Here is a 14,008-nt window from a genome sequence, read left to right on the forward strand (position 1 = left end):
CCCTAACCAACAGTGTAGTTTAAAAAAATATGGATAAGAATAAGAGATAAAAGTAACAAGTAATTAAAGAGGAGCAGTAAAAAATAACAATACAGTTGAGTCTGAAGTTTACATACACCTTAACCAAATACATTTAAACTCACAATTCCTGACATTTAATCCTAGTAAAAATTCCCTGTCTTAGGTCAGTTAGGATCACCACTTTATTTTAAGAATGTGAAATGTCAGAATAATAGTAGAGAGAATGATTTATTTCAGCTTTTATTTCTTTCATCACATTCCCAGTGGGTCAGAAGTTTACATGCACTCAATTAGTATTTGGTAGCATTGCTTTTAAATTGTTTAACTTGGGTCAAACATTTTGGGTAGCCTTCCACAAACTTCCCACAATAAGTTGGGTGAATTTTGGCCCATTCCTCCAGACAGAGGTGGTGTAACTGAGTCAGGTTTGTAGGCCTCCTTGCTCGCACACGCTTTTTCAGTTCTGCCCACAACTTTTCGATAGGATTGAGGTCAGGGCTTTGTAATGGCCACTCCAATACCTTGACTTTGTTGTCCTTAAGCCATTTTGCCACAACTTTGGAAGTATGCTTGGGGTCATTGTCCATTTGGAAGACCCATTTTTTAATTTTTTTATTTCACCTTTATTTAACCAGGTAGGCTAGTTGAGAACAAGTTCTCATTTACAACTGCGACCTGGCCAAGATAAAGCAAAGCAGTGTGACACAGACCACAACACAGAGTTACACATGGAATAAACAAGCGTACAGTCAATAACACAATAAACAAGTCAATGATACAGTAGAAAAAATAGAAAGTCTATATACAGTGTGTGCAAAAGGCATGAGGAGGTAGGCAATAAATAGGCCATAGGAGCGAATAATTACAATTTAGCAGATTAACACTGGAGTGATAAATGAGCATATGATGATGTGCAAGTAGAAATACTGGTGTGCAAAAGAGCAGAAAAGTAAATAAAATAAAAACAGTATGGGGATGAGGTAGGTAGATTGGGTGGCCAATTTACAGATGGACTATGTACAGCTGCAGCGATCAGTTAGCAGCTCAGGTAGCTGATGTTTAAAGTTGGTGAGGGAAATAAAAGTCTCCAACTTCAGCGATTTTTGCAATTCGTTCCAGTCACTGGCAGCAGAGAACTGGAAGGAAAGGCGGCCAAATGAGGTGTTGGCTTTGGGGATGATCAGTGAGATATACCTGCTGGAACGTGTGCTACGGGTGGGTGTTGTTATCGCTCTGGATAAGAGCGTCTGCTAAATGACTTAAATGTAAATGTAAATGTAAACTGAGATAAGGCGGAGCTTTACCTTGCATAGACTTATAGATGACCTGGAGCCAGTGGGTCTGGCGACGAATATGTAGCGAGGGCCAGCCAACTGGAGCATACAGGTCGCAGTGGTGGGTAGTATAAGGTGATTTGGTAACAAAACGGATGACACTGTGATAGACTGCATCCAGTTTGCTGAGTAGAGTAATGGAAGCTATTTTGTAGATGACATCGCCGAAGTCGAGGATCGGTAGGATAGTCAGTTTTACGAGGGTAAGTTCGGCGGCGTGAGTGAAGGAGGCTTTGTTGCGAAATAGAAAGCCGATTCTAGATTTGATTTTGGATTGGAGATGTTTAATATGAGTCTGGAAGGAGAGTTTACAGTCTAACCAGACACCTAGGTATTTATAGTTGTCCACATATTCTAGGTCGGAACCGTCCAGGGTGGTGATGCTAGTCGGGTGGACAGGTGCTGGCAGCGAACGGTTGAAAAAAGCATGCATTTGGTTTTACTAGCGTTTAAGAGCAGTTGGAGGCCAAGGAAGGAGTGTTGTATGGCATTGAAGCTCGTTAGGAGGTTTGTTAGCACAGTGTCCAAGGAAGGGCCAGAAGTATACAGAATGGTGTCGTCTGCGTAGAGGTGGATCAGGGAATCGCCCGCAGCAAGAGCGACATCATTGATATATACAGAGAAAAGAGTCAGCCCGAGAATTGAACCCTGTGGTACCCCCATAGAGACTGCCAGAGGTCCGGACAACATGCCCTCCGATTTCACACACTGAACTCTGTCTGCAAAGTAGTTGGTGAACCAGGCGAGGCAGTCATTAGAAAAACCAAGGGTATTGAGTCTGCCGATAAGAATACGGTGATTGACAGAGTCGAAAGCCTTGGCCAGGTCGATGAAGACGGCTGCACAGTACGGTCTTTTATCGATGGTGGTTATGATATCGTTTAGTACCTTGAGAGTGGCTGAGGTGCACCCGTGACCAGTTCGGAAACCGGATTGCACAGCGGAAAAGGTACGGTGGGATTCAAAATGGTCAGTGATCTGTTGATTAACTTGGCTTTCGAAGACTTTAGATAGGCATGGCAGGAAGGAAATAGGTCTGTAACAGTTTGGGTCTAGGGTGTCACCCCCTTTGAAGGGTGGGATGACCGCAGCAGCTTTCCAATCTTTAGGGATCTCGGACGATACGAAAGAGAGGTTGAACAGGCTGGTAATAGGGGTTGCAACAATGGCGGCGGATAGTTTTAGAAAGAGAGGGTCCAGATTGTCAAGCCCAGCTGATTTGTACGGGTCCAGGTTTTGCAGCTCTTTCAGAACATCTGCTATCTGGATTTGGGTGAAGGAGAAGCTGGGGAGGCTTGGGCGAATAGCTGCGGGGGGGGGGGGGGGGGCAGAGCTGTTGGCCGGGGTTGGAGTAGCCAGGAGGAAGACATGGCCAGCCGTTGAGAAATGCTTATTGAAATTTTCGATTATCAAGGATTTATCGTTGGTGACCGTATTACCTAGCCTCAGTGCTGCAACCAAGCTTTAACTTCCTGACTGATGTCTTGAGATCTCCAAAAAGTACGATCTTTGTCCCCATGTGCAGTTGCAAACCGTAGTCTGGCTTTTTTATGGCGGTTTTGGGACAGTGGCTTCTTCCTTGCTGAGCGGCCTTTCAGGTTATGTCGATATAGGACTCGTTTTACTGTGGATATAGATACTTTTGTACCGGTTTCCTCCAGCATCTTCACAAGGTCCTTTGCTGTTGTTCTGGGATTGATTTGCACTTTTCGCACCAAAGTACGTTCATCTCTGGGAGACAGGTATGACGGCTGCGTGAGAGGTATGACGGCTGCGTGGTCCCATGGTGTTTATACTTGGGCACTATTGTTTGTACAGATGAACGTGGTACCAGGCGTTTGGAAATTGCTCCCAAGGATGAACCAGACTTGTGGAGGTCTACAATGTTTTTTCTGAGGTCTTGGCTGATTTCTTTTGATTTTCCCATGATGTCAAGCAAAGAGGCACTGAGTTTGAAGGTAGGCCTTGAAATACATCCACAGGTACACCTCCAATTGACTCAAATGATGTCAATCAGCCTATCAGAAGCTTCTAAAGCCATGACATCATTTTCTGGAATTTTCCAAGCTGTTTAACCTCTTACATCTAGACGTTCCGCTAGCGGAACACCTGCTCCAATATCCAATGATGGGCGTGGCGCGAAATACAAATTCCTCTAAAATCCGAAAACGTCCATTTTTCAAACATATGACTATTTTACAGCATTTTAAAGACAAGACTCTCGTTAATCTAACCACACTGTCCGATTTCAAAAAGGCTTTACAGCGAAAGCAAAACATTAGATTATGTCAGCAGAGTACCCAGACAGAAATAATCAGACACCCATTTTTCAAGCTAGCATATAATGTCACAAAAAACAAAACCACAGCTAAATGCAGCACTAACCTTTGATGATCTTCATCAGATGACAACCCTAGGACATTATGTTATACAATGCATGCATGTTTTGTTCAATCAAGTTCATATTTATATCAAAAACCAGCTTTTTACATTAGCATGTGACGTTCAGAACTAGCATACCCCCCCGCAAACCTCTGGTGAATTTACTAAATTACTCACGATAAACGTTCACAAAAAACATAACAATTATTTTAAGAATTATAGATACAGAACTCCTCTATGCACTCGATATGTCCGATTTTAAAATAGCTTTTCGGTGAAAGCACATTTTACAATATTCTCAGTAGATAGCCCAGCCATCACGGCTAGCTATTTAGACACCGACCAAGTTTAGCCCTGACCAAAGTCAGATTTACTATTACAAAAGTTTCATTACCTTTGTTGTCTTCGTCAGAATGCACTCCCAGGACTGCTACTTCAATAACAAATGTTGGTTTGGTCCAAAATAATCCATCGTTATATCCAAATAGCGGCGTTTTGTTCGTGCGTTCCAGACACTATCCGAATGGTAAATAAGGGTCGTGCGCATGGTGCATTTCGTGACAAAAGATTTCTAAATATTTCATTACTGTACTTCGAAGCATGTCAACCGCTGTTTAAAATCAATTTTTATGCCATTTTTCTCGTAAAAAAGCGATAATATTCCGACCGGGAATCTGAGTTTCGGTAAATATAGGGAAAAACAGAAAGACGGGGGCGGCCAGTGCACGCGCCTAAGCCCACTGTCCCCTGATCGGCCACTTGACAAACGCGATAATGTGTTTCAGCCAGGGCTTTGAATTACGTCATTCAGCTTTTTGCCGCCTTCTGAGAGCCTGTGGCAGCCGTAGGAAGTGTCACGTAAGAGCAGAGATCCTTTGTAATGGATAGAGATGATAAAGAAGGCCAAGAAATGGTCAGACAGGGTACTTCCTGTACAGAATCTTCTCAGGTTTTGGCCTGCCAAATGAGTTCTGTTATACTCACAGACACCATTCAAACAGTTTTAGAAACTTTGGAGTGTTTTCTATCCAAAGCTAATAATTATATGCATATTCTAGTTTCTGGGCAGGAGTAATAATCAGATTAAATCGGGTAAGTTTTTTATCCAGCCGTGAAAATACTGCCCCCTAGCCATAACAGGTTAAAGGCACAGTTAACTTAGTGTATGTAAACTCCTGACCCACTGGAATTGTGATACAGTGAAATAATCTGTCTGTAAACAATTGTTGGAAAAATTACTTGTGTCATTGTCACGTTCTTCAAAAGGACGGGACCAAGGCGCAGTGTGTGTTGAGTTCCACATCTTTATTAGTAGTGAAACTTCCAGAAAAACAATAAACCAACAACGAAACGTGAAATCAGTGGTGCAACATGCACAACACAAAAACAATATCCCACAACCCAGGTGGGAACAATGGAGAACTTAGAGACAACGAGAATCATCTGCCTCTAATTGGGAACCATACAACAAAAACAAACATAGATATAGGAAAACTAGAACACCCCCCTAGTCACACCCTGGCCTACAACACCATAGAGAACCCAGAGGGCTCTCTATGGTCAGGGCGTGCACAAAGTAGATGTCCTAACCGACTTGACAAAACTATAGTTTGTTAACAAGAAATTTGTGGAGTGGTTGAAAAACGAGTTTTAATGACTCCAACCTAAGTGTATGTAAACATCCGACTTCAACTGTATTTACCAGGGGGTGCCGGTACAGAGATAATGTGCGGGGGCACCAGTTAGTTGAGGTAGTATGTACATGTAGGTAGAGTTAACTAACCTATAGTTGCATCATGCAGCCTACATATGTTTTGATTCCTAAGACATTCTAAAGTTTGTATGCCAAATAACTCTAAATGTAGCATTTAGGACCTGTTTCGAATTATCACTTTTACACTCAACATAGTCACTTTATATGCTCACTCGCTCCAGAATGGTAAAAATATCCTTTCTATTTATTCAGCTAAGTTCAATTATATTCTTCTTACTATAAAATCATATAATATAAAATAATGGCATGGGACTTATAAGCATGTCTTGTCGGCTAAATGAACAAGCCTACAGCCTATGTCATGGCACATAGCCTGATAATATCAGAATGTTTCTTTAGACCTGCCTAAAATAAATAATGGATTTATTGTGATGGTGTATATTAAATAGATTTATTAGACTTTTTGTAAATGTAGATGTTCCAAAGGCTTGTCTCAGCAGTTTGTCTGTGTGGAGGCCTGGAGATGTTAAACATGTTTATGTTAATTAACGGTCAATTAACATGAGACCATCAGTCTTTTACATGACAATAACCGGCTGACAAAAAGTCAGGACCGCCACAGCCCAGCAAGATCAAGGGAGGGAGAGAAAGTATGAGGGAGAGAGAAAGTATGAGGGAGAGAGAAAGGACGAGAGAGAATACATGAGGGGAGAGAAAGAAGCGGAGAGGTGGGTGAGGAGGGAGGAAAGAGGGAGGAGATGCGGAATTCCGTCTGTTTGTTTTGGAAGTGAACACACAGACGCACGGCTCTGTGGAGGATAAAGGAAAGAGGGATGTTTTTTTTATTTTTTAGAAAAGAGGGATGGAGAGAGGGATGAGTGGGTTGGGGGTCGGGGGTGGCCAGGGGCCCTCATAGATGTATGGAGTCACACAGGTGGTGTTGTCCATACTGGGGGAAACCATGTGTGTGTATCGTGTCTGTGTGTCGTGTGTGTGTCATCGTGTGTGTATGTGTTTACCTGTGTGCATGTGTTTGTTCGTTCATGCATAAGTGTTTGTTAATATGTGTGTCTTGAATCTATGCATACATATGTGTGTGTATACAGTATATCTGCAGTGTGTGTGTATACAGCATATCTGCAATATGTCTGTGTATACAGTATATCTGCAGTATGTGTGTGTCTGCAGTAGGCTGTGTGTGCGTGATTCCCCGACCCATCCAGACCTACAGAGAGAGAGAGAGAGAGAGAGAGAGAGAGAGAGAGAGAAAGGAGGTGAATAAGACATTCCTGGGGGGAGCAGAGAGAGGCAGTCGTTAGTGGTTAGAGTCTAACGGGCGAAAAATGCCTGGTCTGAGCCCAGCCAGACTACAGCCAGAGTACACACACACACAGCCAGACTAGAGCCAGAGTACACACACACAGCCAGACTAGAGCCAGAGTACACACACACAGCCAGACTAGAGCCAGAGTACACACACACAGCCAGACTAGAGCTGGAGTTAGAGGGAGGCCAGCTTTCCCCACTCTAACTGTGTGTGTGTGTGTGCGTGCGTGCGTGCATGCTGCTATGGGGAGTAGAGTAGTGGGGAAGGTTTTCATAACTAGCTAGAGTTAAACCCGTTGAACTCTCATGTACAAATAGGGGCAGTCAAAGACAACACAGGGCTTACCCAGCACGGCACGGCTCCAAGGGGTCCTTTGCTATATCACACACACGATTCCCCCCAGGACTTTGCTATATCACACACACCGTTCCCCCAGGACTTTGCTATATCACACACACGGTTCCGCCAGGACTTTGCTATATCACACACACGATTCCCCCCAGGACTTTGCTATATCACACACACGATTCCCCCCAGGACTTTGCTATATCACACACACCGTTCCCCCAGGACTTTGCTATATCACACACACCGTTCCCCCAGGACTTTGCTATATCACACACACGGTTCCCCCCAGGACTTTGCTATATCACACACACGGTTCCGCCAGGACTTTGCTATATCACACACACGGTTCCCACCAGGACTTTGCTATATCACACACACGGTTCCCCCAGGACTTTGCTATATCACACACACGGTTCCCCCCAGGACTTTGCTTTATCACACACACGGTTCCCCCCAGGACTTTGCTTTATCACACACACGGTTCCCCCAGGACTTTGCTATATCACACACACGGTTCCCCCCAGGACTTTGCTATATCACACACACGGTTCCCCCCAGGACTTTGCTTTATCACACACACGGTTCCCCCCAGGACTTTGCTTTATCACACACACGGTTGCCCCCAGGACTTTGCTATAGCTTGTATAGGAGTATATAGAGTTGGCAAGGGGTTGCTACGCACATCCACATGTTCATGTGCAAGCTCTAACACGTACCCTTACACACACATTGTTGTTTCTAAGCTGTAGACTTGGGCGGTATACTGTATATACCGTATACCGGGGTATTTTGACATTTTTAATACCGGGCCCCCTAAAGTTTGGGGGTACGTGCTACGCCACTGCTTAAGTTAACTATCTAAGATGTGCTAAATACATGATATCCAGCTCAGGCTCCAGCTATGCATTGGGTTTGCTAACTTGCTAGCTAAGTGTCTAGCTTGCAAGACCAAGCTTCTTGGTTACAGCAAAGACAACTAATCCCCTCCTGGATCAATATTATTTGTATTTTTTACGTTTGTAAAGAAATAGCGCCCTTTGTGTGCACTGCTGGTAATACCTTATATCCCGGTATGGTACAGGAACGGTACGAAGGTATGAAAATCTGTATACCGCTTGACCCTACTAAGCACATTCATGAGTGTACTCATGGGCCATTCACACTTCACACGCGTTTTACACACACACACACACACACACACACACACACACACACACACACACACACACACACACACACACACAGAGTTTTCCTTTTTCCTATATGTTCTCATCATGGCTGTCCTGTCCTCTCATCACTGAGTTAGTCAGTCTAGCGAGGTCCAGAAAGTTAATCTGGTGAGGTCCAGTTAGTCAGTCTGGTGAGGTCGAGTGAGTCAGTCTAGTGAGGTCCAGTTAGTCAGTCTGGTGAGGTCCAGTTAGTCAGTCTGGTGAGGTCCAGTTAGTTAATCTGGTGAGGTCCAGATAGTCAGTCTGGTGAGGTCCAGTAGTCAGTCTGGTGAGGTCCAGTTAGTTAATCTGGTGAGGTCCAGATAGTCAATCTAGTGAGGTCCAGTAGTCAATCTGGTGAGGTCCAGTAGTCAGTCTGGTGAGGTCCAGTTAGTCAGTCTGGTGAGGTCCAGTTAGTCAGTCTGGTGAGGTCCAGTTAGTCAGTCTGGTGAGGTCTAGTTAGTCAGTCTGGTCAGGTCCAGTAGTCAGTCTGGTCAGGTCCAGTAGTCAGTCTGGTGAGGTCCAGTTAGTCAATCTAGTGAGGTCCAGTTAGTTAATCTAGTGAGGTCCAGTTAGTCAGTCTGGTGAGGTCCAGTTAGTCAGTCTAGTGAGGTCTAGTTAGTCAGTCTGGTGAGGTCCAGTTAGTCAGTCTGGTGAGGTCCAGTTAGTCAGTCTAGTGAGGTCCAGTAGTCAGTCTGGTGAGGTCCAGTTAGTCAGTCTAGTGAGGTCCAGTTAGTCAGTCTAGTGAGGTCCAGTTAGTCAGTCTGGTGAGGTCTAGTTAGTCAGTCTGGTGAGGTCCAGTTAGTCAGACTGGTGAGGTCCAGTTAGTCAGTCTAGTGAGGTCCAGTTAGTCAGTCTAGTGAGGTCCAGTTAGTCAGTCTAGTGAGGACCAGTTAGTTCATCTAGTGAGGTCCAGTTAGTCAGTCTGGTGAGGTCCAGTTAGTTAATCTGGTGAGGTCCAGTTAGTCAGTCTGGTGAGGTCCAGTTAGTCAGTCTGGTGAGGTCTAGTTAGTCAGTCTGGTGAGGTCCAGTTAGTCAGTCTGGTGAGGTCCAGTAGTCAGTCTGGTGAGGTCCAGTTGGTCAGTCTAGTGAGGTCCAGTTAGTTAATCTAGTGAAGTCCAGTTAGTCAGTCTGGTGAGGTCCAGTTAGTCAGTCTAGTGAGGTCTAGTTAGTCAGTCTGGTGAGGTCCAGTTAGTCAGTCTGGTGAGGTCCAGTTAGTCAGTCTGGTGAGGTCCAGTTAGTCAGTCTAGTGAGGTCCAGTAGTCAGTCTGGTGAGGTCCAGTTAGTCAGTCTAGTGAGGTCCAGTTAGTCAGTCTCGTGAGGTCCAGTTAGTCAGTCTAGTGTGGTCCAGTAGTCAGTCTAGTGAGGTCCAGTTAGTCAGTCTGGTGAGGTCCAGTTAGTCAGTCTGGTGAGGTCCAGTTAGTTAGTCTGGTGAGGTCCAGTTAGTTAATCTAGTGAGGTCCAGTTAGTCAGTCTAGTGAGGTCCAGTAGTCAGTCTGGCGAAGTCCAGTTAGTCAGTCTAGTGAGGTCCAGTTAGTCAGTCTGGTGAGGTCCAGTTAGTCAGTCTGGTGAGGTCCAGTTAGTCAGTCTAGTGAGGTCCAGTAGTCAGTCTGGTGAGGTCCAGTTAGTCAGTCTGGTGAGGTCCAGTAGAGTCAGACTAGTCAGGTCCAGTTAGTCAGTCTAGTGAGGTCCAGTAGTCAGTCTGGTGAGGTCCAGTTAGTCAGTCTAGTGAGGTCCAGTAGTCAGTCTGGTGAGGTCCAGTTAGTCAGTCTGGTGAGGTCCAGTAGAGTCAGACTAGTCAGGTCCAGTTAGTCAGTCTAGTGAGGTCCAGTTAGTCAGTCTGGTGAGGTCCAGTTAGTCAGTCTAGTGAGGTCCAGTTAGTCAGTCTGGTGAGGTCCAGTTAGTTAGTCTGGTGAGGTCCAGTTAGTTAATCTAGTGAGGTCCAGTTAGTCAGTCTAGTGAGGTCCAGTAGTCAGTCTGGCGAAGTCCAGTTAGTCAGTCTAGTGAGGTCCAGTTAGTCAGTCTGGTGAGGTCCAGTTAGTCAGTCTGGTGAGGTCCAGTTAGTCAGTCTAGGGAGGTCCAGTTAGTTAATCTAGTGAGGTCCAGTTAGTTAATCTAGTGAGGTCCAGTTAGTCAGTCTAGTGAGGTCCAGTTAGTCAGTCTAGTGAGGTCCAGTAGTCAGTCTGGTGAGGTCCAGTAGTCAGTCTGGTGAGGTCCAGTAGGCAGTCTGGTGAGGTCCAGTTAGTCATTCTGGTGAGGTCCAGTTAGTCATTCTGGTGAGGTCCAGTTTGTCAGTCTTGTGAGGTCCAGTTAGTTAGTCTGGTGAGGTCCAGTCCAGAGAGCTTTCTCCTTTCTGTGATCGCTGCTGGATTGTATTATGATATTATTTTCCCACTGTCTCTTTCTCTGTGTGTGTGCGGTGGTGGTGGTGTTACAGTCCCGTTGCATCATAGCTTCTTAAGGGCCGCTTTGTCTCCAAGAGGCCTGGAACTAGGCCCTCTCTTTTCCTGCTGTGGTGATGGTGGGTGTATCTGCGTATTGTATCTAGCTCCCCTCAGACTCCTTTTGCACTGTGTGTGTGAGAGTCTGAGTGTGTGTGTGTGTGTGTGTGTGTGTGTGTGTGTGTGTGTGTGTGTGTGTGTGTGTGTGTGTGTGTGTGTGTGTGTGTGTGTGTGTGTGTGGTCAAAGGAAGGGCCAGTCATCTTTATTATTGGCCCACAATAGACAAGATGTAAGATTCCTGAAATCTCTGTGTGGGCATAACACACACACTTATCAGTACATTGACAAGGACTCCCACTGGACACAGACGTCAATTCAACGTCTATTCCACGTTGGTTCAACGTAATTTCATTGAAATGACATGGAAACAACTTTGATTCAAGTAGTGGGTGCCCAGTGGGCTGGTTGTCCAACCAAACACGTTCCCAGTGTTTCACTGTGACCTTTAGGGCTAATCTCATTATCTCCTTCTGGTTAGTGTTAAAAAAGCCAACTCTTTGTACAATTTAACTGGATTTAGGCTACAAACTCTATCACTCCAAATGTCTCATATAGGCCTACCACTAAACTCACTGCAATCTAATCTAATGTTCTGGAACTAGGGCCTGTACTATAGTAGGCTTACTCAACATTTTTTATTTGAGAGACATTTTGGAAAGGCCATTGTTGAAAATAAATTGCACACCATGGCACATCATGAATATATTAATGTGATAGGGTCACAGTCAGGGTAGGTTAGGTCGTGAATGGTCGTGAACGGTCTATCACTATTGCACTATTGCGCACCATTCCGATTGGTTAGATTTGATCTAGTCTGTGACAGACCGTTCAATCATGTCAGACATATGTAGCCTCCATGTCATTGTTCTCGACAAGGCAGCCTGTGGTGAGATGTTAAAGGAACGAATATGGGATGTTGGATACAATATGAAATGTGGCATTTAGGCTACACAGGCAAAATAATATGGTGTCCAGACATGTCAGACGGACAACATAACGGACCGTGACATCCAGTCTAGACCGATAACCGGCCACGAGCATCTTATGTCGGTGCCCTTAATCAGAGACAATTTCAACCAAATTTCCCACAGGTGCCGAATTTATCAAATCTACGTAGTCTACAAATATAGTAGTTTACATACATTACCACAACGAAATTACAGTAGCCTGGGAGGCTATAGGGGAATAAAGGACACATACGCAAAAGAAAAATCTGTCATGGACTCCCATGGGAGAACATGGATGTCTGAGTGTCTGTGTGTGTTTACCTTTGATAAAAGCCTTGTCTCCACTGGACGCGAACGTATAGTATCCTTGTCGGCTCTCCTCGTTGGATGTCTCCTCTACTGACACTTCTCAGTATCTCCTTGATGTGCACACAACCGTTTCAAACGGTTGATAGGCTACAGAAGGGTGTCTATTCAAGAGACAAGTTTAGTAGGAGCTTGTCGAGCCTTTGTCGATAGAATATAATGTATCTATAACAGACTGTACGGAAAATAAAGACATAAAAACCCACCCCAAAGGAGTCCGTTCGTTCTACTGCTATATTTCTTTACAAATAGGCCTAGCTTGTCGCAAAAATAATCATCTGTTTTTCTGCAAGTATGGAAATCCACGACGCACTGAAAAAAACAAGTCCAGCAGAAAAAAACTTTGCTTTACAGAGTCTCGAAAACAAACCGAGCCTCGTGTCAATAACCACAACACTGTCAGGAAATAATGTCAACAGTGACATTCGTCAAATAGCCTATGTTAGGATAAAATATAGCTTCAAGTTTGCGCTCTTGGATAGAATATGCATCGCTTAGTTACGACGCTAGTCAACTGCCTTCTCGGTAGGCGGTCACCCCCCCTAGTTGTCTTTTTAGAAGAGGGCGAGGGGTGTCATCGGTCTATGTGGGTGCGCAGCTAAGCAGCGAGATGGAGAGGAGGTGGTGGTCGCTGGCAGATTTGGGTCCTGACTGTTTTCTCTTTCCTTCCTCCCTTCCACTGTTCTCTTCCAGCGGTTGTCTCTCACGATTTCTACTCCAATCGTCTGCTTGCCTCAGCTGAGCCGTGCGTGGCTCTCTGTCTTTCTATTCTCTCTCTCTCTTTCTCCCTCTCTTTCTCTTTTTTTCCGGCTACACCCCTCAGCAGGAGACGTGACTGTGTGGTTCCAGCCTCCCCGTGGTCGTCTGCTGTGTACGTAGACAGACCAAGACCCAGTCCAGCCCCTATTCCCCCACGCAGCCACCACCACTCCTCTGTTCGGTAACAGACCCTAGCAGCCTACCTCTTCCAGCTCAGCGCATGCCTCCCTTGCCTTCGCGGTCCCGCCTATCACTTCCGAACACGGAGGTTGTCCTCGGCTCATTTCCAACCTTTCCTTCAAGTCTATCCCTTTCTCACCTCTCTCTCTCAATTCAATTCAAAGGGCTTTATTGACATGGGAAACATATGTTTACATTGCCAATGCAAGTGGAATAGATAATAAACAGGTGAAATAAACTATCAGAAAACATTACACTCATAAAAGTCTCTATCTGAAGAAAGAAAACAACACGTGAGTGAACAAAAAGCACGCATCTCTCACAGATATTCTCTATTTCTCCGTTTCACAGCTGACTTCCCCCTTTCTTCATCTCTCTCTCTCTCTCTCTCTCTCTCTCTCTCTCTCACTCACTCACTCACTCACTCACTCACTCTCTCACACACACATACACACTTCTTCCCCTGAAGAAGGCACAGTGATGCCGAAACGTTGGTGATTTACCCAATAAATTATTGGGACTTTATATATAGTGTGCGACTCTTTTTATTTGTATAGCTTATAGTTTATCCGCCGTTAGTCAGCACCTCTAGATAAAATAACTTTGTCTGTGTGTGCACCAGCTCATGTTTTGTATTCGACATAATAGGTTATTGAAATACCTGCATACTTATAAAGTTAACGAAATGTTTGGGGTGCACACTTTGGGTCGTCACTAGTTTCCACAGCCACAAAGTCATAATTATGGCTAAACCCTGCCTATTTCTTTAAACCTAACCCTAACCTGAAACCTAACCTTAACCTGTTACATAGGCTAGCCTTATTCCTAACCCTAACCTTAAATTAAGACCAAAAATAAAATGTTTGTTTTCTGAATTTTTATGATACAGCCATCAACCAGACAACTCATACCTTGGTTTG

General features: G+C 44.7%; 1 protein-coding gene across 1 annotated transcript in view; it reads right to left on the reverse strand.

Annotated features, from left to right (window-relative positions):
• LOC106564452 (zinc finger protein GLIS2) overlaps positions 1–13,102 on the reverse strand; it is a 34,953-nt gene extending 21,851 nt beyond the window's left edge. The window contains exon 1 of the mRNA XM_045691011.2: positions 12,105–13,102. The gene's annotated coding sequence lies outside the window, so the exon portion shown is untranslated. The remainder of the gene's footprint in view (positions 1–12,104) is intronic.
• Between the last annotated feature and the right edge of the window lie 906 nt (positions 13,103–14,008).

This window comes from Salmo salar, chromosome 12 (genome assembly GCF_965601325.2).
Source record: "Salmo salar chromosome 12, fSalSal1, whole genome shotgun sequence".
Lineage (NCBI taxonomy): Eukaryota > Metazoa > Chordata > Actinopteri > Salmoniformes > Salmonidae > Salmo > Salmo salar.